The sequence below is a fragment of the Perissodus microlepis genome, chromosome 9 (genome assembly GCF_051167445.1).
Source record: "Perissodus microlepis isolate ML-2025 ecotype Zambia chromosome 9, ASM5116744v1, whole genome shotgun sequence".
In the NCBI taxonomy this organism is placed as follows: Eukaryota; Metazoa; Chordata; class Actinopteri; order Cichliformes; family Cichlidae; genus Perissodus; species Perissodus microlepis.
The window spans coordinates 33,441,981-33,468,499 of NC_140469.1; the positions used below are offsets into that span (position 1 = coordinate 33,441,981).

The 26,519-nt window shown below is 41.7% G+C and overlaps 1 protein-coding gene across 2 annotated transcripts in view; it reads left to right on the forward strand.

Annotated features, from left to right (window-relative positions):
- The first annotated feature begins 13,639 nt into the window (after positions 1-13,639).
- The window catches only part of LOC146380923 (protein NLRC3-like), a 31,598-nt gene continuing 18,718 nt past the window's right edge, over positions 13,640-26,519 (forward strand). For both annotated transcript variants that reach the window (XM_084940274.1, XM_084940275.1), the window contains exons 1-2: positions 13,640-13,696; positions 14,347-14,480. The gene's annotated coding sequence lies outside the window, so the exon portion shown is untranslated. The remainder of the gene's footprint in view (positions 13,697-14,346; positions 14,481-26,519) is intronic.

Below are 26,519 nucleotides of genomic sequence, written 5' to 3' on the forward strand. Positions count from 1 at the left end.
ATTACTCAAAAAAAGTAGGGGATTATACATTGCTCATTACTTTTCTTAAAAGTAATGCATCACGTTGTTTAACTTGTTGGAGAAAGTAATTCATTACACCAGCGGTCCCCAAACTTTTTTGCACCACGGACCGGTTTGTATCTGACAATATTTTCATGGGTGGCCTTCAAGGTGTCGTGGATAAATACAACAAAATAAAACCAGTACCGGTAACAAAAACAATGAAGATTTATTCATAACATACGGGAAAAGACCCAGGGAAACCGAGTTAATGATAAAAACCCTGAAAACCATAAATTTTACACCCGAGCCTCAACTCTCATGGCCCAGTACCCGTGCGAGGCCGTGTGGTTGGGGACCGCTGCATTACACTATTTAATAAATGATTTTCTTGTTACTCTGTCAAATAATCTGATAGACACAGTCTTTCAGATATAATCACCAGTTAACAATATAAAATGGAGGCCACAGTCCCACGCACTAACCCTAACCTTATCCTAATGAAGGCACACATAATATCTTTCTTTTAGTGTCTTCATGAACACAAAGAAAAGATGAAAACCAGCCCAAGAAACTTCAAAGTGACCATTACTACTGTAGAAACACAAACAGGCTCATTACTGCCTTTGTTACCTCAGACTCTTAGACACGGACAAGTAGAAGTGTGCCATTTGTCAACTTGTTATATACTATCAGAGACAACATTCAAGTCCTTACTTAATAATAATAATAATAATAATAATAATACATTTTATTTAAAAATAGCACCTTTCAAAGCACCCAAGGACACTGTACAATAGATAAAAACACAAAAACTGGAAATATACACAATAATAAGAATAACAGATAAAAGTTAAGAGCATACAGAGGTTTAAACATAAGCAATTTTAAACAGATGAGTATTGAGGGTGGACTTAAAAAAGGGGATGAACTAATATTTCTGAGGTCAGGGGGTAAGGAATTCCAGAGTCAAGGGGCAGAGCAACTAAAAGCCCTGCCCCACATTGTAATCAGACGAGCGGAAGGAACAGAGAGAGAAAGAGAAGATGAAGATCTGAGGCACCGGGATGGGAAGTTCATCTGTATTAAATCGGAGAGGTATGGTGGAGAGAGAGAATGAATAGCCTTAAATGTATAAAGGATTATTTTAAAATGGATGCGAAATTTAACCGGGAGCCAGTGAAGCTGCTTCAGGATTGGGGAGATGTGGTGGGTAGAGGAAGTCCTAGTAATAATAAGGGGCAGCAGAATTCTGGACACGTTGGAGCTTGTTATATATATATAGATTATGGACAAGAATGGCAGTGGCATGAGGAGTGAGGAAGGGGCGGAGGCGATTGATATTACGGAGTTGAAAATATGCTGCACGTGTGACATTATTGATATGTGAATTAAAGGATAATGTACTGTCGAGAATGAAACCCAAGCTTTTCACAGAGGGAGAGATAGGGACCAGCGAATTATTGATAGTGAGAGAGAAGTTGTTAATTCTGGATAGCAATCGTTTAGTGCCGACCAGGAGAAGTTCTGATTTATTGCTGTTGAGTTTAAGGAAGTTGGAGGAGAACCAGGAATTGAGTTCAGCTAAGCAGAGGGTAAAGGAGGGTGGAGGAAGAGTAGAATCGGGTTTGGTAGAGAGGTGAAGCTGGGTGTCATCGGCATAGCAGTGGAACTGAATGTTATATTTACAAAAAATGTGTCCGAGTGGAAGAAGGTAAATGATGAAAAGGAGGGGCCCGAGGACAGATCCCTGGGGCACCCCAGTAGATAGAGGAGTGTGTGCTGATGACAAAAAGTATCCTGTATAATTTACAAAAGTATAATAAATTATTTTTGTGATTTAAGTATCTGTAGATTGTAGTCATACTACTCATTTGATTGAGTATTCTGTTGAATAGTTTAGGTGTAGTCCTTGGGCAGGTTTGAGTTTATAGTAAATGTCATGTGGGGTGGAAGAGTTTACTGTAACCTGCTGGTCAATGTGTGTGATTATTGAAATCAAATTCAAATTCAAATTTTATTTGTCACATACACAGTCATACACAGTATGATATGCAGTGAAATGCTTACACAACTGCTCGTGACCTAAAGAAAAATGAAAAGTTTATGAATAAGATAGGAAATAAATATGAAAATTAAAAAGGGAAAATTTAACTAGGAAGGAATAAAATAAAATAAAATAAAATATAAAAATTAAAGTTAAAAATGAAATAACTGTACAACACAAATTAGAATGAAGGCTAAATTTAACTGGGAAAGAATAAGATAAAATATATAAATTAAAGTTGAAAATAAAATAACTGTACAACAAAATACACAATACACAGTATAGAAATATATAAGAATGTATGAAGAAATATAAATATATATACACAATAACAGCAGCTGTACAAGTATTAAATGGAAATGAAGAAATATAATGTCCACGTTGTGCAATCCACATTTGTAAGTGTCTTGTGCAGTGCAAATATGCTTAAAGTGATTTAAGTGATGAAGTGAAAACAATGTCCAGAATGTTCAGTGTGTGTGTAAGAACCATATGTGTGGGTCAGTACTGTGTGGTGGTGTGATTGAGAGACCGTATCGCCTGCGGGAAGAAGCTCCTCCTCAGTCTCTCTGTGTTGGTCTTCAGGGAGCGGAATCGCTTTCCTGATCTCAACAGAGAAAACAGTCTGTTGTTGGGATGGCTGAGGTCCTTCACGATCTTCCTGGCCTTGGTCCAGCACCGCCTGCTGTAGATTGAGTGCAGGTCAGGGAGCTCGGAGCGGATGGTGCGCTCAGCTGATCGCACAACCCTCTGTAAAACTCGTCTGTCCTGCATGGTGCTGTTCCCGAACCAGGTTAAGATGTTTCCCGTCAGGATGCTCTCTATGGTGCAGGAGTAAAAGTTCCTGAGCACCTTGGAGGGCAGTTGGAAGTCTCTCAAGCATCTGAGGTGGTAGAGACGCTGTCGGGCCTTTTTCACCACGGTGTTGATGTGACAGGACCATGACAGGTCCTGCGTGATGTGAACTCCGAGGTATTTGAAGCTGTCCACTCTCTCCACTGGGCACTCGTTGATGACGGGGGTCTGGTAGTTCCTCTCCTGTTTAGTGCTGAAGTCCACTATGAACTCCTTTGTCTTACTGACGTTTAGAAGGAGGCTGTTCCTCTGGCACCAGTTCTCCAGATTCCTAATCTCCTTCAGGTAGGGCGTCTCGTTGTTGTCAGAGATCAGGCCCACCACGACGGTGTCGTCAGCAAACTTGATGATGGTGGTGGAGCTGGTAGTGGCCACACAGTCATATGTGTACAAAGAGTACAGCAGGGGGCTCAGAACACACCCCTGGGGGGCTCCAGTGCTGAGAGTGGTGGAGGGTGAGACATGTCCGCCCATCCTTACTGCCTGTGGTCTGCCAGTTAGGAAGTTGGAGATCCACTGACACATAGATGAGCTGAGTCCCAGGTGCTCCAGTTTGGTGGTGAGTGTGGAGGGAATTATGGTATTAAATGCAGAGCTGTAGTCTATGAAGAGCATTTTAACATAATTCCCCCTTCTAGTGTCCAAGTGAGTAAGTGATGTGTGGAGGAGATGAGAGATGACATCGTCTGTGGAACGATTTGGACGGTAAGCGAACTGTAGTGGGTCCAGTGTGTCTGGTAGTGAAGAAATGATGAAGTCTCTGACCAGGCGTTCAAAGCACTTCATCACTACTGAGGTGAGGGCTACAGGGCGATAGTCATTGAGAGAAGCAGGGTGGGGTTTCTTCGGGACAGGAACAATGATGGACTCCTTGAAGCATGTGGGGATCACCGACTGAGATAAAGAGATGTTGAATATCTCAGTGAACACAGGAGCTAACTGGTATGCGCAGTCTCTGAGGATACGACCTGGGATGCCGTCTGGTCCTGCTGCTTTCCTGGTGTTCACTCTCTTGAAGGCTTTCCTCACGTCATGCTCGGAGATGACGAGCACGTTTCCGGTGTTGGCAGTATCTTCCTGTCTGCAGCCGTTTGCACCGCTAGCACTAGCATCATTGGAGTCCTTAGCTGCAGCCTCAAAGCGAGCATAGAAGGTGTTCAGCTCGTCTGCCAGAGTCACGTCTGCGTTCGTCATACCGGTTGTTGGTGCTTTATAATCCGTTATTGTCCTTAGTCCCCGCCACAGGCTCCTAGAGTCACTCTGTTGGAGTTGTGACTCTAGTTTCCTCCCGTAGCGCTGCTTCGCCTCTTTCACCGCCTTCCGCACGTCATATGACACGGCTTTGTACGGGTCCATGTCCCCCGTCGTGAGTCCTGTGTTGTAGGCAGCGGTGCGGGATCTCAGAGCGTCGCAGATGGTTTTATCCACCCACGGCTTCTGGTTGGGAAACGTTGTTATAGTCTTTGTCTCCACAGTATCATCCACTAGTTTCCCGATGAATCCCACAACCGCTTCCGTAAACACGTTGACGTCATCATCGGAGCTGTTTCTGAACATGTCCCAGTCTGCGTCGTCGAGTGCGTCCTGTAACGCGGCCACCGATTGGTCCGTCCAGCGCGCGACCTTCCTCTGAACCGGAACTTCCTGTTTCAGCCTTTGTTTATATTTTGGCATGAGGAAGATGGCGGCGTGATCGGATTTGCCAAACGGAGGGCGAGATTGTGCCTTGTAGCCATCCTTGACCGTAGTGTAGCAGTGGTCCAGTGTCCTTTCACCTCTGGTGGGGCAGGTGATATGTTGATGAAAGTTCGGCGCTGCGCGTTTGAGGTTGGCACTATTAAAGTCCCCCGTCACAATAAGCGCAGCGTCCCAGTGTTGTGTCTGGTGCTGTGTGAGTGCCTCCTGCAGCTCGCATAAGGCGGTGACCGTGTCTGCTTGTGGTGGAATATAAACGGCACTTATATTGACCGATGTAAACTCTCGAGGTAGATAAAAAGGACGACACATGATGGACAGTAGTTCCAGATTTGGTGTGCAGGAGCGTGTGAGAGGAACAGCGTTCGCACTGTTGCACCAATTGTTGTTCAACATTAAACACACGCCGCCTCCCCTTGACCTCCCCGAGTCCCGTGTCCTGTCCATGCGGTGAACCGAGAAGAACTCGGCCAGCTGGATGGTGTGGTCCGGCACCGCTGGGTTCAGCCATGTCTCGGTGAAGCAGAGGAGATTGCAGTCCCGAATGTCTCTCTGGAACGTTATCCTGGCCCTGAGGTCATCAAGCTTGTTCTCCAGTGACTGGACATTGGCAAGCAGGATGCTAGGCAGAGGTGTGCAGTGTGCACGAGCTCTCAGCCTGTTCCTGATGCCGGCTTGTTTCCCTCGAGGCCGCCGCTTCGCGTCTCGTCCTTTGTTCTCCCTCAAGATCTCACTCGGCCAGCTCGGATCCGGAGTTAAAATCTTCGAATTGTGAGTACATTGTATACCAATAGAAACAAGAGTGTCACTGTCATACCTAATGTACCCAATGGTGATGATTTTGCCGATTTAAAAACGCTGGAAACTAACTTAAAAAACAAAAACAAAGAAAAGGTGGTCGGAGCAGTTGTGACAGCAGCCGACCTCACCAGCGCCATCTTTTCACAATACAGACACAAACAAATACAGAAAAACAATTCACATATTTCAGTCACATTTTTCCAAACTCTCAGTCGCACACATATTTAGGAATGGGAGGGAGTGAGATCCTGAGGTAAGTGACGGAAGTGACGGACAAGGGAAGCGACTCATGTTGAAACTGACGTCAGACGCCGGAGATTTTGGCGGAAAATTAAAGCGAATGGTAGTTTAGAATTGAACAAATTCCTTTAAGCATCAGTATTACCAAATACACTTATCAATTGTCTTATAACTAACGATATTTGTCTAAATCATCTCCAACACCCTGGAGAACAGCGGGGAGAGTTTAGAGGCTCTCCAAGATTACATTGATCAGCGCGTCCAGGATCTCGTAATGAAGAAGGCTCAGAGTTCATCTTCCCCGGCCAAATCTGAGACGCTGTCGTCGAAAAGATGTCACCCGGCAGATTCCACCGGCACAACATCGCCAGCCGACAAAGATATTGCCGACATACTGGAGTCAATCGACAAGCGATTGTCCAGTTTCGATGCAAGGCTGTCCTTGGTGGAGATTCTTCACCAGGAATTTAAATCCTTGTGAGAATCCCTGGAGTTCAGCCAGCAGCAGGTGGAAACGCTCGCTGCTGAAAATGCCACGCTAAGGGAGTCGGTGAAATGTCTCACAGACAATGTTACCCAGCTAAATAGAAAAAATAAAAAAATAAAAGAGACAGCTATTGATCTACAAGCTCGTGGCATGCATGATAATCTGGTATTTTCTGGTATTCCAGAAGCCGCTGGAGAGGACGCGGAGACTACGGTGAAAAGCTTCATCAAAACCCACCTGAAGCTGCCGAAGGACATGGTGAAGAACATTGCCTTTGATAGAGTGCATCACATCGGCCCAATGCGGGCTGCGACTGGGAGACCACATCCTATTGTGGCCAAATTCGGCCACTTCAAACAAAAGGAACAGGTGAAAAGTCGCGGCAGGGAATTAAAAGGAACGGACTTCAGCGTGAACGACCAGTTCCCAAAAGAGATCCTGGAACGACGCAGGGTCCTCTTCTCAATCCGACACGGCTTCATCCAGAAGGGCTCCCGTGCTGTCCTCGCTGTGGACCGGCTCTACGTGGACGGACAGCTCCACCGCGACCCCGACATCACTCCGTGGCTGTATTAACTTCACACCAGATAAGAATCCGCTACACCCTTTTCATATTCACTCACACTAACTTGCATTAACATCTGTTTAACTTACCAGTATCATATTGCATCTTAAGTGTGATATCATAGCAGAATTTACACCGTCACTCTCCGTCAACGGTTTGATTGGAATGTTTCCGGGTTTTTTCTTCTCGTTTTTTTTCTCTCTCTTTTCCCCCCTCTTGTTTTTATGCTGCTCACCTTTGTCCTTGGTTTCTCTCTTTTTTACTTTCTTTCACTGCTTCGATCACCTGCTTCCAGACTCATCCACAAACAACATCCTTTATTTCGACATTATACGCACCGCACGATCACGCACAATCATGCGCTCAACGGCAGCACATTTACGTCAGTCAGACAGCGCACACAGACTTATAGGATACACACACTTAAGACAAGCCTACTCATATTAGTAAATATGCACACACATAGTCAGACTCAGGGAGCATCTCGACACAAATTTTTTCTCTCTCTCCTTCTCTTTATTTATGAACAAGTGATGTATTCTCTCCACCTGTCTAAGTGACGCACACAGAGTACACCCCTAGTTATACACAGACATCTATGGGCGCACTAAGGTTTGTTACATGGAATATAATTGGAGCTGGCTCCAGAGAAAAGAGGTTAAAAATATTTAACCAACTCAAAAAACTACAGGCAGACGTTGTCCTTTTACAAGAGACCCACAGACCTCTTAGAGGTTCGAATGAACTTAAAACACCTGAGTTTCCTAATGTGTTCTCAGCTTGTTATAATTCTAGACAAAGGGGAGTAGCAATTTTGATCCATATAAATATTAATTTCACAGTACTCAATACAGTTACAGATCCAGAGGGCAGATTCTTAATCATTAAACTATCTGTACGTGATAAAAAGCTATGTATTGTAAGTGTATATGGTCCAAATGTTGATGATACCTCATTCTTTCAAACAAGCCTTTTGTTGATCTACATATTTTATATTTTTTACATTATTTTCATTTGATCTTTTACATTGTATATAATGTCTATTGATTTTATTGTTTATTTTAATATTTTAATATTTGTGTACAGCGCTTTGTGATTGTCTGTCTGTGAAAAGTGCTTAATAAATAAAGTTTACTTACTTACTTACTTTTTTTCAGTGCACTCTCTGAACACTTAGATGGCACACTTGTTCTTGGAGGCGACCTCAACCTTGGACTAAATGAAGAAATGGATAGGCTCAACACAGCAGGAACTCAGCGTAATTGGAAGTCCACCAATATAATCAAACAGTATATGAGCGACTTTGGTCTTTGCGATGCATGGCGCTCCCTTCCCCCCAACAGTAAGGAATATACATTTTTCTCACATCTGTGCATCTAGCCACCTGGGGGGCTCTTCAACTGGTGGGGGAGGCTGTTACATGTTGCAGGAGGTCTCCTCTCTTCAGGAACTCACTCTGCAGGAGGGGGAGATATAGGAGAGGTGGAGGAAGAACTCAGCCTGGGCATCTATTGTCTTGTGTAGTCTGGAAGATGAGTGGATGATGGGGTGGGTGCAGTTTTCTCTGTGGTGGGGTCGGGTGGGCTGTCCCGGGCTCTGTGCCCCTCCCTTCTTTCCCTCCCCATCTCCAGCTGCCTCCCTCTTCTCGCTCCACCACAATCACCCACACATGCAGGGCCTTGGGGTAAAGGTGTGTCAACAGGGTGCAGGAGAGGCATCCCCCCCCTCTGTCCCCTTCTGGCTGCCTGTGCCTCAATTTTATCTCACAACTTAGACATTCACATTACTCACACTCTCATTACACATACATATAGGATCTTGGGGGTAGGCACACTGCACGGTATCCAAAAGACCATCAGGGTGTACAACCTCACCCCTGGCGTCGTTGCCCACCTCTCAATTTTAAATACATGTAAACATCGAGGGCTATCAGGAGGGGCTATGCGCTTACCTGCTGCTCTCTGGCAGGTAGCTTCATGCCCTCCTGGGTTTTAAATGCACCTTAGAACAGCGGTCCCCAACCCCCGGGCCTCGGACCGGTACCGGTCCGTGAGTCGTTTGGTACAGGGCCGCGAGAGTTGAGGTTCAGGCGTGAAATGTATGGTTTTCAGGGTTTTTATCGGTTTTCGGCGTTATTTTGTTATCGTTTTTATCGTTAACTCGGTTTTCCTGGGTCTTTTCACGTGTGTTATGAATAAATCTTCTTTTTTCGGTACCGGTACTAGTTTTATTTTGTTGTATTTATCCACGACACCTTAAAGGCCGGTCCGTGAAAATATTGTCGGGCATAAACTGGTCCGTGGCGCAAAAAAGGTTGGGGACCGCTGCCTTAGAACACACATGCATCAACACTACATATGAGCGGGCTGAGGGAGGTTTGGAGTCTTCACACGACCCCGTTCTCTGCCCCCCCCCCCAGACCTGGGGCTTGGAGTACGCTTGGGGAGTGTGATTGTGTGTACAGTCTCTTTATGTCTGTCTCCACGTTGGGTGAGTGTTGAGTAATTGCATATGAGAGCATGAGGGTGGGAATGGATGTTTGTATCTGTGTGTGCCTGTATGTCTGTGTCTATATGTCAGGTTGGGTATCAGACGCCACCCCTCTAGGGACATCTCAGGCCCTCCAAGTGATCCCTCATCTGGGGCTCTCCTCAGCTCTTTCTGGGATAGTGGCGCGGCTGCCCCTCTGTTGGTCTTCCTTGGTCTCTTGTGTTTTGAGGGCCTCTGGATGTCTGGAGTCTTGATCTCCCCCATACCGGCTTCATGCCCTGGAGGACGGGGCTGCGGCTTCCCACACCCCCTAGCAGATCATTACATGAAGGAACCTTTTAAATACAAGCGCGGTCATGCTCACAGGTGTACACACGGGGACTCACACACACAAACTACACTCTTTTTGGCTCCTACCTCAAAGCACACTGTGCGCTGTCGATCTTACGTGCTGCACAATAATGTTTAATATTTAATATTTACTGTTACATTCCCAGAGATCATTGTGATATTGTTTATTATGTTGCTCTTTTTTTTTTCTTCTGCTTGCTTTCTCTTTTTTCTCTCTCAACAGGTGATCCAGGTGATTGATATATGTATTTTTTGTCTGCTTATTTTGTTGTTTTTTGTTTTTTGCCCTTTATCCCCATCCCTCTTCCCTGCTGTTTTTCTTTCCCTTTCTTTCTCCCCTTTCTTTTCCCCAGTCAAGTCTGTATTTAACAAGTGAAAATAAAATAAAATAAACAATAAAAGGTGAATCAAATAGACCATTACGGCAAGGCTGGGACGGTCCATTTGGTAAAGTAAATCCGTTGGGCAGTTTTCTTCGCCTTTAGACAATAATTCTGATGGCAAAAGAGCCAAACGGGACAGGCAAGGAAAAAAAAAGAAAAAAAAAAGACTTTAATATAAATACTTTTTTTTAATACACTTTTTTGGTTTTTCCAACAGTTTCATGGCAGATTTTGAAATACTTACAAAGTATAATGTCTCAATAAGTGTTCTTACACACATGGTATATACTTTTTCACATGTTAGGATTTTATAGCTTCAGTTTAATGTTATGTCCTCTAATCTTCATCCCAAACATCTTTCACCAACACTAAAGGACATTTTCTACAGTTGAACCATGAAAATGAACGTCTATTCAGCTAGATTATGAAAACAAGTTCAATGTAAATGAACATTTGTCTTTTCAAATGTTAACTGTGACTGTTAGCATAAAACTCTCTGATGACAATGAAAAAACTCTTCTTTAAATATTGAGGAAGGAGAGTACAAACAACCGGGGTCCAAGAGCTTGGTCAAACAATTGATTTTAATGAAATACACGCGTGGGAAGACCAGTTCCGTTCGCAGACAGGGCTGATCTCCGACTACTCAAAACATAAACAGATTTTTTATACCATCAGGGTTTGACTTTACTGATGCCCCCTCATGCGTCACAGATACACTTCATACATAGGTCACATCAAAACCACAATGACTTTTAACACAGTTTAAAAAGAACATTGTCTTCTATCTTCATAGCAGATGTCTCCTGTCAACCTTTTGACTTCCAGTTCTCGTCACAAGACACTCATCCTGCAAGACACTGTTCCTCTTTTTTGTAGAGATAACAAGAAACTGTTCCTCTTTTAGCAGAGACAATTTCACAGTTACAAACAGACATGGCTAACCTCTCACCTATAAATGATTCTCTCTAACTGAGTGTGTGTGTGTGTGTGTGTCTGTGTGCTAACCACAATTGCACCCTATTTCACCTCGCCGACTAGCTCCTGACCTCTCACCAGAACAGAGGCTCATCCTTATGTATAATAACCTAACTGAAACTATATGTACTATATTGAATAGATGTTATAATCAAGAACCTCTACTAAAAGCTTAATCAAAGAATATAAAAGTATAAAAGACAATTTGAATAACCTAGTTATTCACATAGCCTCGTCTAACCAGCTCCTCAGAATAACCTGCACTTAGACTCTGCTTTCGGTTTCACTTCTGCAAAAGCACGCTCTGCAACCCTGCAGTTTCCTGTCACTCTGACTTTGGACAGAGTGTACTCAGAATCAACAAAATCAGCACATACACACTTAAGAGTCTAACAAGCATTCAAAAGCATTTAAGATTATAGATTCAACTCAACAGTTTAAAGTGGTTATAACTGCACCTGTAATAAAGGCTAATTGGGTACCAAAATGTTTAAACATCTGAATGCACTATCAATACTGTAAATTATATTATTAATCTGGACAATAGCAGTAAAATAATTTCCCTGCTCTCCACAATACCTGATCTTGATGACTCCTCAACAAGCAACAGGAGCTCTGTTCGACTAACCTGAAGTACAGGAAACTGAAGGAGGCGGAGCTTCATTGATATCCAAGGTTTTTTCACAATCCCACTGTCACATCTGAAAAATTAATCTGAAATTTCATCAGAGCAGAGTTGGCAAAGATACAGACACTCTGTACAAACTTTTTAATGTCTGTAGAAAAAGATGGAAAATACAAAGACATATATGTTCTTTCTATTGCCTACTTTGTAGAGGGTGACTGCCTCTAAACAGATGAACAGGTAAAGTATTTTGGATGAACAGTACTGCTGTGTTTGTTGCGTGAAGTGTATATGTTTTATAAACTTTGAGGTACGTTTTGTTATGTGTCTCAATCATCTCTGCCCTGCTCGGTGCTGTTTGTTGGAGAGGTTGAGGGCAGATCGGGAATTATGGGAAAAATTACTGCTAAACAGATTTATGGATGAATGGTCACCATTGACAAAAACAATGGTAGTACAGGGCGTGTACATCTTTTTAGTGTACTTTCTATTAGTTTTTTTCTTGTTTAATGCCTTTCCATTCTTCTTCTCCCGTGGTGATGGTACTCATGAAACAAATATGCATTCATTATGCAAATGATCACAAATTGTTTATACTAATTTATAGGGATGGGTATCGTTTAGGTTTTATCCGATACCGGTGCCAAACCGGTACTTTTGAAACGGTGCCGGTGCTTAAACGGTGCTCAAACCGGTGCTTAAAGAATGGAGAACAGAAAATTGGTCCTAAAACCTCTCATGTTCAGCTGTTTTTTTGTAAAAAGATAACAATGTTAGCCTTTTCTGCAGCTATGGGGCATATATGGCATCACTCTTGGCTGGAAGCAGTCCTTAAACAATGGAAAAAACAAACTTTGTCCAAAAACCTCTCATGTTTAGCTGTTTTCCACTTTTTCTTTGGTCATTTTAGCTTTTTTGGCCAGGGTGAAGGGAGCATCTGCCATCAAACAAGAAGACAGCCGCGTGTAGCTATGATGATGTTTGCTAGTTCACCTTACATGCATTAATGTAATAACGTGGTGAGCCTACTCAACGTAAATTACACACGAACAACATTAAGCTACTCACGCAGAGAAGAACGGCTGCTGCTGCCATCATCATCCTCATCATTTCTGCTACACTGGCAGGGCTAGGGGCCAGGACTCTCCTCTTCGGGTTCTTGGGGGATGTTGCTAACAGGCACCACACCCGCAGTAGATGCGCTCGGTGTGAGGTCTCGCAGCAAGCTATCAAATACGGCGTATTTCTCGGCTTTTAACAAAATGCTATATGTCGCCAGGTGTTTCATCAGATTCGAGGAGTTACCTCCTTTGACAGTATCACAGTATCGCCTTAAAGCACTTGTTGCAGGCTGCTGAGTTTGCATCTTTTGCTGTGAAGTACAGCCAGACTTTTGACCGCTTCGCCTTGGTCATTTTTAATCTGTAGCTCTGCTCTAAAAGAACGTACGTACCTGGACCCGCCTACTATCCTCGGAAACGTAAAATGATTGGCTAGAATCTAAAGTGTATCACAGCTTAGGAAAAAAAAGCACCGAAATAAAGCACCGAAATGTGCGCTGCTTTTCGGTCTGGTTACTACCGTTTATGTCAGAACCGGTGCCATCGTGGCACCGGATACCGGTACCCATCCCTACTAATTTATATAAAGATGAGGTTTAATGTGTTTATTCCCATGTTTTGTACTTTGTTGGTGTTTGGTTATACGAGTGGGTGAATAAAAGTAAGTAAAATAAGTCTGTCCTGTTTGAGGTTCTGATCTCTTTTCCATCGGATCCAAATGTTACGATATGACATGATTTTCTATGCCAGTAAAACAATATGCAGTGTATCAGTCTGCTGTTCTCTTTTTCACAAACATGCAATCAATCACACCTTCTTCCTTTTACTCCTAAAAGTAAGATTTCAGAGAAATGTACTGGTGCCAAAATATTAAAAACAGCTTTTGATGGCTGAAACAACACATCCGCGCCCTGAAGAGAAAAGGAGTTTTTATTGATAACCGTCAACCTTTGAAGGAATGCTCGAGTGTGTCTGTGCCACTAATACAAACACTGCCTGGTTACCTCCGCCTCCTCCTGCTGTTGATGGCCCCTCCCCCATGCTCTAACTGTTCGAACACATATTTGAATCACTTCCTGGAAATAAAGGGAGCTGCCACATGAGCTTAGAGGACGCAGGTTAGTGTTTTCTCAGCTTTCTTTTTATTTCACACACACACACACACACACACACACACACACACACACACACCCACCGTCGATATCACACCCCTCCTTCGCTCATGTTTAACAGCAGATTTTTATCAGTGATGTCGTCAGCTCCTGGCACCAACATCAAACTTGACTGTGTGAGTCTCTGTGGATCTGTTCTTCTCCTGTTTTCTGTTCATATCAAACATGTCCAGAGCTTCTAATAAGGAGCTCAGTGTTATACGTAATCAGTAAGAAAACCCAGGATTGCCTGTGAGCTCAAAGATCAGACTGCTTTACAGACTCACAGTCTTTCATATGTTTAGTGTCACGCAGAGGCACTTTGTGTTTAACCCCTCTGTGAGGTCAGCAAATTAGAAGAAAGCTTTCTAAAAAGGGGAGGGGCTAAAACTGTTGTTTAGTGAAACAGATGACAGTTTCTGTATTCACAAAGATCTCAGTGGGCTGAGGAATCCTGCATCAGTGATTGGACAGGAGACAGGCAGCTGTTGGGTGAAGATAAACAAACCCTGCTCTTTATTCATTGGTTCAGTCACTTCAAGTGGACCAATCACAGAGCCCCACCTGTTAGCATCAGAGACTTTCTGTTTGGCACTCACAGTCGGTTTCCCTCTCAGGCTGACTCAGGGAAGATGAAAATAAATGATGTGAAGAAAGAGGAGGGACCAGCAGAGTTTCCAGGATGCAGCTATGTTGCAGTGAAGAGCGATTGTTCCAAAGAAGAACCTCCATACTTCAGTGCTGAACCAAAGTAAGTGTTTTTGACACACACACACACACACACACACACACACTCACTCACTCACTCTCTCTGCGTATACAGTGTTCGGAAGGTTACTTTAAAAATGTATTCCACTACAGATTACAGATTACATGCTCCAAAATGTATTTTGTAACGTATTCTGAATACTTTGGATTACTTAATATATTATCATGCTTTTTACAACTACATGAATGTCCTATTGCTGTGTGATTTATTACTATTACTGAAGGTTACTAGCCATACCAACACCAACTAGATGTTTAAATCTTAATATAAATGAGTAACAGTAGGGTGGACATTAGGTAAGGCTGCACTTTATAGAAAGTATAGAAAACTATTCCGTGCGTATATAAAACAGGTCCGCAGCTCCGAACCGTAGTAAAAGGACCTCTAGCTAATATGTCGGGTTCGTGTCGGGCTCGTAGCTGAAAACTAGCTTTGCTTTGTTGTCTGGGTCAACTTTGCTAGCGAGAGACAGAGAGAGGCGTTTAAAGGCTGCTCCAACGGAACTTATTGTTTCAGAGGAAAAACAAGATTTTTCTCCCTCCCTCGCTCACAGACACATAACGGGTATGGCAGTCCATTCTCCCTGCAGCACGGACTACACTGCCCATCAGGCTACATTCTTTAGGACGATGCTTGTAACACTGTTACTCATATCTATGTCTATGGGGCGACCGTGGCTCAGGGGGTTGGGAAGCACATCTGTAACTGGAAGGTCGCCGGCTCGATCCCCGTACTCTCTGTCCTGGTCGTTGTGTCCTTGGGCAAGACACTTCACCTACCACCTACTGGTGTTGGCCAGAGGGGCCGATGGTGCGATATAGCAGCCTCGCGTCTGTCAGTCTGCCCCAGGGCAGCTGTGGCTACAACCGTAGCTTGCCTCCACCAGTGTGTGAATGCGAGAGTGAATGAATAGTGGTATTGTAAAGCGCTTTGGGTGCCTTGAAAAGCGCTATATAAATCCAATCCATTATTATTATTATATTTTGTATTCTAAATACGTAACGCCGGTTGATGCATTCCGTTAATCCCAAACACTGTGCGTACATCATCTTTTGTCTTTTTGTGAAAAAAAAAAAAAAGTTCAATGACTGATTCTGTGGGGTCAAAGGTATTTTCTGGCTGCAGCTGCTATTAGCAGTGATGGAAATTTGAAACCCTTTTTGTCATGGCTGCAGAAGCACTTACGCATTCACACTGTCACGGCTGGGGCGGCAGTCGTGTGGAGGGTGAGAAAGGAGGATCCAATAGCAGACAATGGCGGAGGTGCAAGTGGGTTTTATTTACAGTGCACAAAACCAAGGTGTGGGCAGAACCGAACATAAACCTAAACTGGGAAAACTAATACAAAATGGAGGACATGGGGCGAGGAGCAGAGAGACACGAAGAAACATGGAATAATGTAGACTACACGGGAGATTCACAGAGAAACACAGACGACGCGACGAGGAGCACAGGCAGACACCAACTATAAATACACACACCAGGTAATCAGGAAATGGCACACAGGAGGGGGCACAGCTGGAACTAATGGGTATAACGAGACAGACCTACAAAGTAAAACAGAAAACACCCAGACTGTTTTACAACACAAAACTCGGGGACCTGTACAGAGCACAGAGGGAGACACAGGTAGGGAAAATAAACACGACAACCAAACCCCAACAACCAATACAAATCCGAATAACTAGAAAATAATAATCACAAACTCAAGGCGCTGGGTCACCGACCCAGGCCCATGACACACACGAGCGTTAGGGTTGCAAACGCCTGTCCTAAGAAAGTAGAGTTTAGTCAAACAGAAAAGCAAAGTGGCTTCCAAAAACAGCATGTATGAATTTCGTACTGTAAATTACAATATGAACATATTAATCAAAATTTAACTGCAGCGAAAAAAGTTCAACCTAAAGCATTTACTTTCTTCTGGCACTGCTTAGAGAAAAGGCATTGACCTGCTGTTCAAGTCCAAATCAGACAGTTCAGACTGAATTTGACAAGTGAATTTCATCATAAGCCTCTCTGTATTATCCTGTATTAATTTTCAACATCCTGAACATTTGTAAAAACCTGAGTCGGTAACTATGGAAAATGTTGAAAATAATATGCAATCACCAACTAATTTCATCTACAGATGTTGGACAACATGTGGAAACAAATATGTAGGACTGCTTTCTTCTGGTTGCGCAACATCTCTAAAATTAGAAATATTCTGTCTCAGAGTGACACTGAAAAACTAGTTCATGCATTTATTACTTCCAGGCTGGACGACTGTAATTCATTATTATCAGGAAGTCCTAAAAACTCCCTGAAAAGCCTTCAGTTAATCCAAAATGCTGCAGCAAGAGTCCTGACAGGGACTAGAAAGAGAGAGCATACAATGGCTTGCAAAAGTATTCGGCCCCCTTGAACTTTTCCACATTTTGTCACATTACAGCCACAAACATGAATCAATTTGATTGGAATTCCACGTGAAAGACCAACACAAAGTGGTGTACACGTGAGAAGTGGAACGAAAATCATACATGATTCCAAACATTTTTTACAAATAAATAACTAAATAAGTGGGGTGTGCATAATTATTCAGCCCATTTGGTCTGAGTGCAGTCAGTTGCCCATAGACATTGCCTGATGAGTGCTAATGACTAAATAGAGTGCACCTGTGTGTAATCTAATGTCAGTACAAATACAGCTGCTTTGTGACGGCCACAGAGGTTGTCTAAGGCTGTGTCCCAATTCAGGGTCTGCACGCTTGAAGTACGCACACTACGCGTACTACGTACGGTGCGTACTATAAGTACAAGAAGTGCGGAAGTGAGAGGCTTGTGAAATGGGACGGTCTAGCCTTCATGTGCTGTTCAGGTTGCCTAGCAACCATGATACTACGAGCGTTACATACAGCTTTGATTTACAGAAATGAAGGAGAAAAAATGTTTTGTTGGTCATTCATTTTTGTCATGGCATCACTTTGATTAGTTGAGTATCTGAGGCTGAGACCACAGGACTGTAAAACATGATTATTGGGCTTCATTTCTGTGCTGAACAGTCATTTAAGATTAGTTAGTAAATAACAATTAGCTAATGTTGTTCATGAGACTAAAATCATCTCACTGTGGTAATGTAAATATAATATGGCCAATATTATATGTATTGTCAGATTACACATATATATATGTATATACATATATATATATATATATATATATATATATATACATATATATATACACACATATACATATATATATATATATACATATATATATACACACATATACATATATATATATATATACATATATACACACATATACATATACATATATACACACATATACATACATATATATATATATATACATATATACACACATATACACATATATATGTATATGTATATGTATATATATATACATACACATATATATATATATATATATGTATATGTGTATATATATATATGTATATATATGAAGGCTTTAAAACCAAGTTAACGCTGAAAGTACAAACATCACTAATGTCACATAACTTTGCCGACATGTGGCCAACAGTAATGTTTTAATGTTCTTCGTTATTAAACATTTGCACATATGCAAGTGACATCATATTCAGTACTTACTTTTGAGAGTTCACTCTTCGGCCGCTCCCTTCTGCCGTATTTTGCGGCAAAATTATCTACAGCCACTGCCGCGCGATGAATTGTGGGATATATGGGACCACGAAGCATGCACCGGACCACGCTTGATATTTGGGGAAATCGACGGTGCATTTGGAGTATGCATTTGAAGTACACTTTGGATTGGGACAGCCGTCGTCGCGTGGCGGTGATGTAATCGCACTCAAAATGCGTACTTCAAGCGTGCAGACCCTGAATTGGGACACAGCCTAAGAGAATATTGGGAGCAACAACACCATGAAGTCCAAAGAACACACCAGACAGGTCAGGTATAAAGTTATTGAGAAAATTAAAGCAGGCTTAGGCTACAAAAAAATTTCCCAAGCCGTGAACATCCCAGGAAGACTATCATGAGAAAATGTTGTCACTGCTCAGACACAAAAATACTTAAGAGCCCCTGAAACGAGACCCAGGAAGTGGTTACAGGAAGAGGGTGATAGACTGTCTGAAGCAGTTAGAACAAGACAATCCTATTGATTGATCTCATACCACAGGTTATACGCAGGGGAAGCTACACCAAGTCTGTACAGGGAGTGCAGAATTATTAGGCAAGTTGTATTTTTGAGGAATAATTTTATTATTGAACAACAACCATGTTCTCAATGAACCCAAAAAACTCATTAATATCAAAGCTGAATGTTTTTGGAAGTAGTTTTTAGTTTGTTTTTAGTTTTAGCTATTTTAGGGGGATATCTGTGTGTGCAGGTGACTATTACTGTGCATAATTATTAGGCAACTTAACAAAAAACAAATATATACCCATTTCAATTATTTATTTTTACCAGTGAAACCAATATAACATCTCCACATTCACAAATATACATTTCTGACATTCAAAAACAAAACAAAAACAAATCAGCGACCAATATAGCCACCTTTCTTTGCAAGGACACTCAAAAGCCTGCCATCCATGGATTCTGTCAGTGTTTTGATCTGTTCACCATCAACATTGCGTGCAGCAGCAACCACAGCCTCCCAGACACTGTGCAGAGAGGTGTACTGTTTTCCCTCCTTGTAAATCTCACATTTGATGATGGACCACAGGTTCTCAATGGGGTTCAGATCAGGTGAACAAGGTGGCCATGTCATTAGTTTTTCTTCTTTTATACCCTTTCTTGCCAGCCACGCTGTGGAGTACTTGGACGCGTGTGATGGAGCATTGTCCTGCATGAAAATCATGTTTTTCTTGAAGGATGCAGACTTCTTCCTGTACCACTGCTTGAAGAAGGTGTCTTCCAGAAACTGGCAGTAGGACTGGGAGTTGAGCTTGACTCCATCCTCAACCCGAAAAGGCCCCACAAGCTCATCTTTGATGATACCACCCCAAACCAGTACTCCACCTCCACCTTGCTGGCATCTGAGTCGGACTGGAGCTCTCTGCCCTTTACCAATCCAGCCACGGGCCCATCCATCTGGCCCATCAAGACTCACTCTCATTTCATCAGTCCATAAAACCTTAGAAAAATCAGTCTTGAGATATTTCTTGGCCCAGTCTTGACGTTTCAGCTTGTGTGTCTTGTTCAGTGGTGGTCGTCTTTCAGCCTTTCTTACCTTGGCCATGTCTCTGAGTATTGCACACCTTGTGCTCTTGAGCACTCCAGTGATGTTGCAGCTCTGAAATATGGCCAAACTGGTGGCAAGTGGCATCTTGGCAGCTGCACGCTTGACTTTTCTCAGTTCACGGGCAGTTATTTTGCGCCTTGGTTTTTCCACACGCTTCTTGCGACCCTGTTGACTATTTTGAATGAAACGCTTGATTGTTCGATGATCATGCTTCAGAAGCTTTGCAATTTTGAGATTGCTGCATCCCTCTGCAAGATATCTCACTATTTTTGACTTTTCTGAGCCTGTCAAGTCCTTCTTTTGACCCATTTTGCCAAAGGAAAGGACGTTGCCTAATAATTATGCACACCTGATATAGGGTGTTGATGTCATTAGACCACACCCCTTCTCATTACAGAGATGCACATCACCTAATATGCTTAATTGGTAGTAGGCTTTTGAGCCTATACAGCTTGGAGTAAGACAACATGCATGAAGAGGATGATGTGGACAAAATACTCATTTGCCTAATAATTCTGCACTCCCTGTATGGTTTACCGAAGATACATATATATCTACATATATACATATACCTTTAAGCCCGATTGTCTGTATGATCAACTTAGTCACCTATAACATCTCTAAGAGGAAACAATGGCTTTCTGGCTTCGATCCTCAACCCGCTGGTGGGCAGCTCTGAACACCACATCCAGAACACTTTGGATTTTGTTGAGAAGGTGAGAGATGTCATTATGCACTAATAAAAATGTGTCATTGGATAAACTTAATTTGATTGATGGCAGGTTTTCCACGTAATACATATATTTTGGTTCAACCAAATCTACATACATCATGACAATTTAATTAAACTGAGTCAGTCAAACACAATGTTTTAGATACGTTAATAAGATGTGAAAGGTTTTGGTTGGTTCAACTCAATACAATGTCATTCATTTGAGCTAGATTGTCTTTGCATTAAAATGTTTTTTTAAGTTTAACTAACTCAACTCAATCGTTGTATATATTTACAGTGACACTTGCAGGTAGCTTTTCAGCAAATTTGCAATGATAACTTGCTAAACATTACAATTCCTACCATAGTATGCCAGTCACTGAACATTTTAAACAACCCAACAATACTTGAATACAAATATAATGTATATATAAAAGGTTTTCATTAAGAACATTTTTGTGTTACGAAAGGGGAGGTATTTTAATAAGAAAAAACTCTCAGCTTTACTTCTCTAAAACCAATGACATTCAAACTTTTACAAGCTTATAAAAACGGGAACACCAACTTTAAAACACTGGAAGACACCAAAGTTGTCAACATTTGTTTTGTGTCTTTGAAAATCCCAAACACAATTAAAAAAGGAAATGCTGGTTACAATCATTAAACTTTTTTTGAGCTAAATTCCCACAGTCCTTTTATCCATCTATATTAGTATAGATTAAAGGTTACATCACTGACAATAGGATGTTCATCATCGTGAAAAAAAAGAGATAAAAAGGCCAAAATCAACTTTTGTGCTGGGGTCTTGTTTGCCTAAGAAAACAAGACTCCTGCAGCAAATAAAAATGAAGATTTTAATTTGCTGCATCTTTGCGCTGAGCCTTTGGCCATCCAGATTCATTCAAATCTTCTGACAAAACTCCAAAGTGTACTTGTGGTCATTTGGATAGCTTAACTCAAGTGCATAAATCAGTCCAAAGAAGACGAGTGTGCATTGTGCTGACTGCAGTTACTCTTACGGCCACATGGTTCACTTTTGGTAGCACCCTCAGTAAACTACGCATTGCTGTTAAAGACACCTCAAAACAATAATTTATACTAGAATATGGCATTATATAATAATAAACACAGAATGCCACATTATTAGATTATAAAAAGAAAACAGTAAGAATGAAGTTAGCCTTAGGACATCATCTTTCACTGAGCACATGGCCGCTGGCTAGCTGCTACTAAGCTAGGACAAGCTCCGAATTCTTAAAAGTTGGTGGCTACATAATTTCTCCTCTAAAACAAGGCACTTTTGAAAAGACCAGTCTATTTTGTCAAAAAAATAATATTCCAGCAGAGAAGAGAATGTTAGCAAAAAACAACTGTTACAAGCTTCTTTGATAAATAGCAATACTCTACATTCAGCTCATAGAGAAATACACAATTGGTTATATGAAAAATTAATATGTTACCTTACTTGAAGGTGTAGTTTTATCCAAAAAGTACAGAGAGGCCAAGAGCAGCAGCATTCCTTTAGGTGATCCTGAAAGAGCGCAAAATTTTTGAAGAGGGCGGACCGTTGTGTAACTCAATAACTTTGTGTTCTTGTAACAAAGACCATTTTGAGAGAAAATAATTTAGGTTCACCACACGAACAATAATTGCCGTAATGCTGGAGTGCTACATTTATGTTGGATGAGATTTAAAAAAAAAATTGTTTCAGCTTAAAGAGCGGCTTGAATTTTTTTCTTTCAGTATACAAATGCGCATGTGCAAAAATGTACTACCCCTACCCCCAGTGCCCCAACAAACTCATTCATTTTGTGTTCAGAATCAGCCTCTGCTGGTTTAGAGTAATTTTAAGTTTACACAAAGAAAATCAAATTAATTTGGTATTTTTTAATTACATTTGTGAACAACTAACAAAATTTGGATGTGTTCTTTGAAAGGACCTGAATCTGTTTTTTGAGTGTGGAGGCAGATGAAACCATGGTCTCGTACGACGTTACATCTCTCTTCACTTCCGCGTTGGAGGTAGTTAGTAAGAGATTACTGGATGACCCCAACCTCAGCAACAGGACCACTCTCAGCATCGACCAAGTGTGTTTGCTTTTGGAACTGTGTCTTAATTCCACATATTCCATATACAAGGGCATAACGTTGGGGCCAACTTGTACATGGAAGAAGTGGAAAAGAGGGCTTTGCTATCCCACCCTGGAACACCACCAAGCCATTGGTTCAGATTTGTGGATGACACCTGGGTGAAAATCAAATCTAAGGACGTACCACATACCACATTCAGGGTTGACCCCTGATTAACTCCGGTGGACCGACACATTAAATTAACCAGGGAGGATACGAAAAGTGTCAGGTTAGCCTTCTTAGACTGTGAGATTTCCATCAGTAATGGGGGACATCTAAAAGCTGATATGTACCGTAAACCTACACATATAGATCAGTATTTAAGTTTTTTTTTTTTTACTTTTTATTTATTTATTTACAGTATGAGAATACAAAACATAAGGTCAGCATGGATGCTATATACAGTCACAACATTAATATCTACACACATCATGGTCATTTATAATTATTCCGTACAAAGGGTATACACAATCTATTTTTCCCAGAGCTTCTTGAATTTCTCCAGCTCCAGTCTAAGGACAAACGTAAGCCTCTCCATTCCAAAAATTTCTTTCACTATCCCATGCCACTGGGCCAGAGTTGGAGGATTGGCCTTTAGCCATCTTCGGGTTATGGCCTTTCTGCTGCTGGCCAAAAGTATTTTCAATAAATAATTATCTTTATGTGGAAGTGTCTTAGGTATCTTGCCAAGATACAAGGTAACAAATGAATAGTCCATTTTTATCCTGATTATTTTGTTTATCTAAATGGCCACCTCCCCCAATATGGCTGGATTCTTGGTCAGGCCCAGAAGACATGGAAATGGTTTGCCATGGGCGAGCCACAGCCTCTCCAACATAGGCATTTAATGAAGCCATCTTTGAATCCGACTCTTGCTAGTACCCTAAATAGATATTCCCAACCCACCGAGTCAAAAGCCTTTTTGGCATCTATGCTAATCAACATTACACTAATATTTCCTATGTTTTGTGGTTCATCACTTGTAATGTTCTCCTTAAGTTATCTCGAGTCGGTCTATTTGAAACAAAGCCTGTCTGATCTAAGTCTATCAGCTCCGGAATAATTGATTCCAGTCTCTTAGATAATATTGAAGCAAATAATTTATAGTCCACATTAAGGACGGATATTGGCCTATATGATCTGCATTCTTTTTCATCTTTGTCTTCTTTTGGGATAATTGAGATAGCTGCTTCTTTCCAAGATTGTGGGGCTACTCCTGTTCTTAATGTATGATTAAAGCAATTAAGCAGCACTGGTGTTATTTGTGTTCTACATGCTTTATACCATTCGGATGGATAACCGTCTGTGCCTGGTGCGTTATTCGCCTTCAACCTTGAAATAGCTTTATTCAGTTCTTCTGCCGTTATCTCAGCCATGAGTTTTTTATTTTGTAATTCTCCTATAGATGGTAGGTCTGGTGAATTTAGAAAGGCATCTATCATTGTAATTTCTGCTATAGGAGGTTGGGTATATAGGTCTTTGCAATATTGTTCAAATGCCTGTTGAATATCGTCTAGTTTACTGCAAATAATTTGTGACTCAGGGTTCCTGATTTTATGAATTCTGTTCTTTTCCTGTTGTTTTCGTAACCTCCATGAAAGAAGCTTCATCGCCCTAGGTCCTGTTTCATAATACTTTTGTTTAGTAAATTTAAGTTTTTTTTTCTTCAATTTCCTCATCATATATGCCATTTATATCTTGTTTGATTTTATTCATTCTCAATAATATCTGGGGATCTTTTTGTTCAGTGTGTCTAGTCTCTAATGATTTCAATTCCTCCTGTAGCTTCTCAAGTCTTTTCTGGTTTTCTTTTTCCAATGAGCTGTGAGGGCAATAATCTTACCTCTAATGACGGCTTTTGCTGCGTCCCGTAGAATATTTGGAGACACCTCACCATTGTCATTATTTTGTAGATATGTTTCAAATTCCTGTTGGATTTGTGTTAGTACTGATTTCTCATTCAAAATACTGGTGTTGAGTCTCCAAAGTGTATTTTTCCGTTGTTTAGTACGAGTACGGTGCAGGGTTAGGTACACACATGAATGATCAGATAAATCTCTGACCCCTATTTTACAATCTTCAACCTTATGCCAGTATGATTTATACATAAAAAAGTAGTCAATTCGAGTATATACAGAACGGCGAGCAAAATAATAGGTAAATTGTTTTTCCCCTGGATGAGAGGCTCTCCACACATCAATCAAACCCAGTTCTGTAAACATGTTGGACCCTAATGGCATTCGAACTTTTCTTTTCCGGTGGTTGGATGCATCCAGTTTTGGTTGGAGTTGAACATTAAGGTCGCCACCAAAATAAGAACTCCTCGTGTTTTCAAGACCACTAGATCGAATAACTTCTCATAAAAAGATTTGGAGCTTCCTGGCGGGGCATATACATTGAATAATGTTACTTCCTCCTCTTCTAATTTACCCGTTTCCAAAATGAACCTCCCTTCTTTGTCCATTACCTCTAAATAGAATTCAAAGTTAACAGCATTGGGGATCAGTATGGCTACTCCTCTTTTGTGGCCTGATTTATGAGACGAGTAATAGGTATTTTGGAATCCAAATTTTTTTAATTTTTCATGTTCTAAAAAAGATAGATGTGTCTCCTGCCAAAAGATTACCTGCAGCTTCTCACGTTTCATTTTAGCTATTATTTTACTCCTTTTAATCGGATTATGTAGCCTTTTTACATTTAGCGTCGTTATTTTATTTTCCTGATGATGCATATAACTTTTTCAGTCTGTGTACCTTTGTGCAACATCACCCATGCTAACCAGAAAATGAACAAGAACAATGAACAAGTAAACCGAAAAAACAAAACCAAAGACTTCCAAATCCGAAGTTCAGGTGAAACCTCAAGTTGAGAGGAAATCCTCGTGCCAGTCGAGGGCCTCTCATCAGTGTCAGGGAAAATACCCAGCACCAGTATCCTTCTTTGAAGCCAGGGTTACCCAACCGGTATAAAGTTCCTTCTTTAACAAGCTCAGGGAGTAATTGCAAAAAGACTCTTCACAGAATATATGGAGAGCAGAGGAACACATGTCATTTGAGCACTCAAAAGCCTAAGTGTATTCCTTCTCAGGTAAAAATAAAAGTAAAATAATCACTTTAGGCAGGCTCGTAATTGGAGCGCTTGATGAACTGGTTGAAATAGTAACAATAAAATATTTAATTCTTAAATATAGAATTCAGCTTAAACAGTCCTGAGCAAAACAGTTGTCAAATTCTTGGTAGATTTACTAAGGAGTAATATGAAGTCCTCCTCTCTGCATGAGAGCAGGATGCCTCACTTTAAAGCTCCAGTGGAGACGTAATGACCCTCTTGATTTCAGTCACAAGAGTCGGATGCTCCCGGTGGGGCCCGATGGAAGCTCTGTAGCTTCTCTCTTATCCGCTGCTGGTCCACCGCCTGTCTGCGGCGATCTGCGCCGGCCCTCTCCCACATTGCTAGTCTCTGCTGTTTCGGTGCCGTGGAGCCTGGTTCCTTGATATCATCCAGGCAGAATCCTCTCTTCTTCAGATCGTTGGCCGTGTCTGTCGCATTCCCGTAGAGTTTGGTGCCGCTGTCGAAGAACACCCTCAGCTTAGCTGGATGTGGCATTTGGAAGTGGATTCCTTTGGCTTTAAGCTCTCTCAGGATCCCCAGGTACGCCTTTCTTTTCTTAAGGATGTCTTGTGGATAATCTTGGTCAAAGTAAATCCTTTTATTCTATATTCCAGGAAGCACAGTACCAGTGATCTAGGCGGAGCGAGTTCACAGGCTTTGGGGCAAGTGCCCGGTGGCAGCGCTGGATTCCGAGGTTTATTTCCGCAACTGGCGGGCCGACTTGAGCTTTTATCAGCTTCGTTACAAACTTTATCAGATCGGGGCCCTCTGATCCGTCCGGTACTCCGTGTATGCAGAGATTATTCCAGCGTGAGTGTGCTTCCAACTCGGTTAG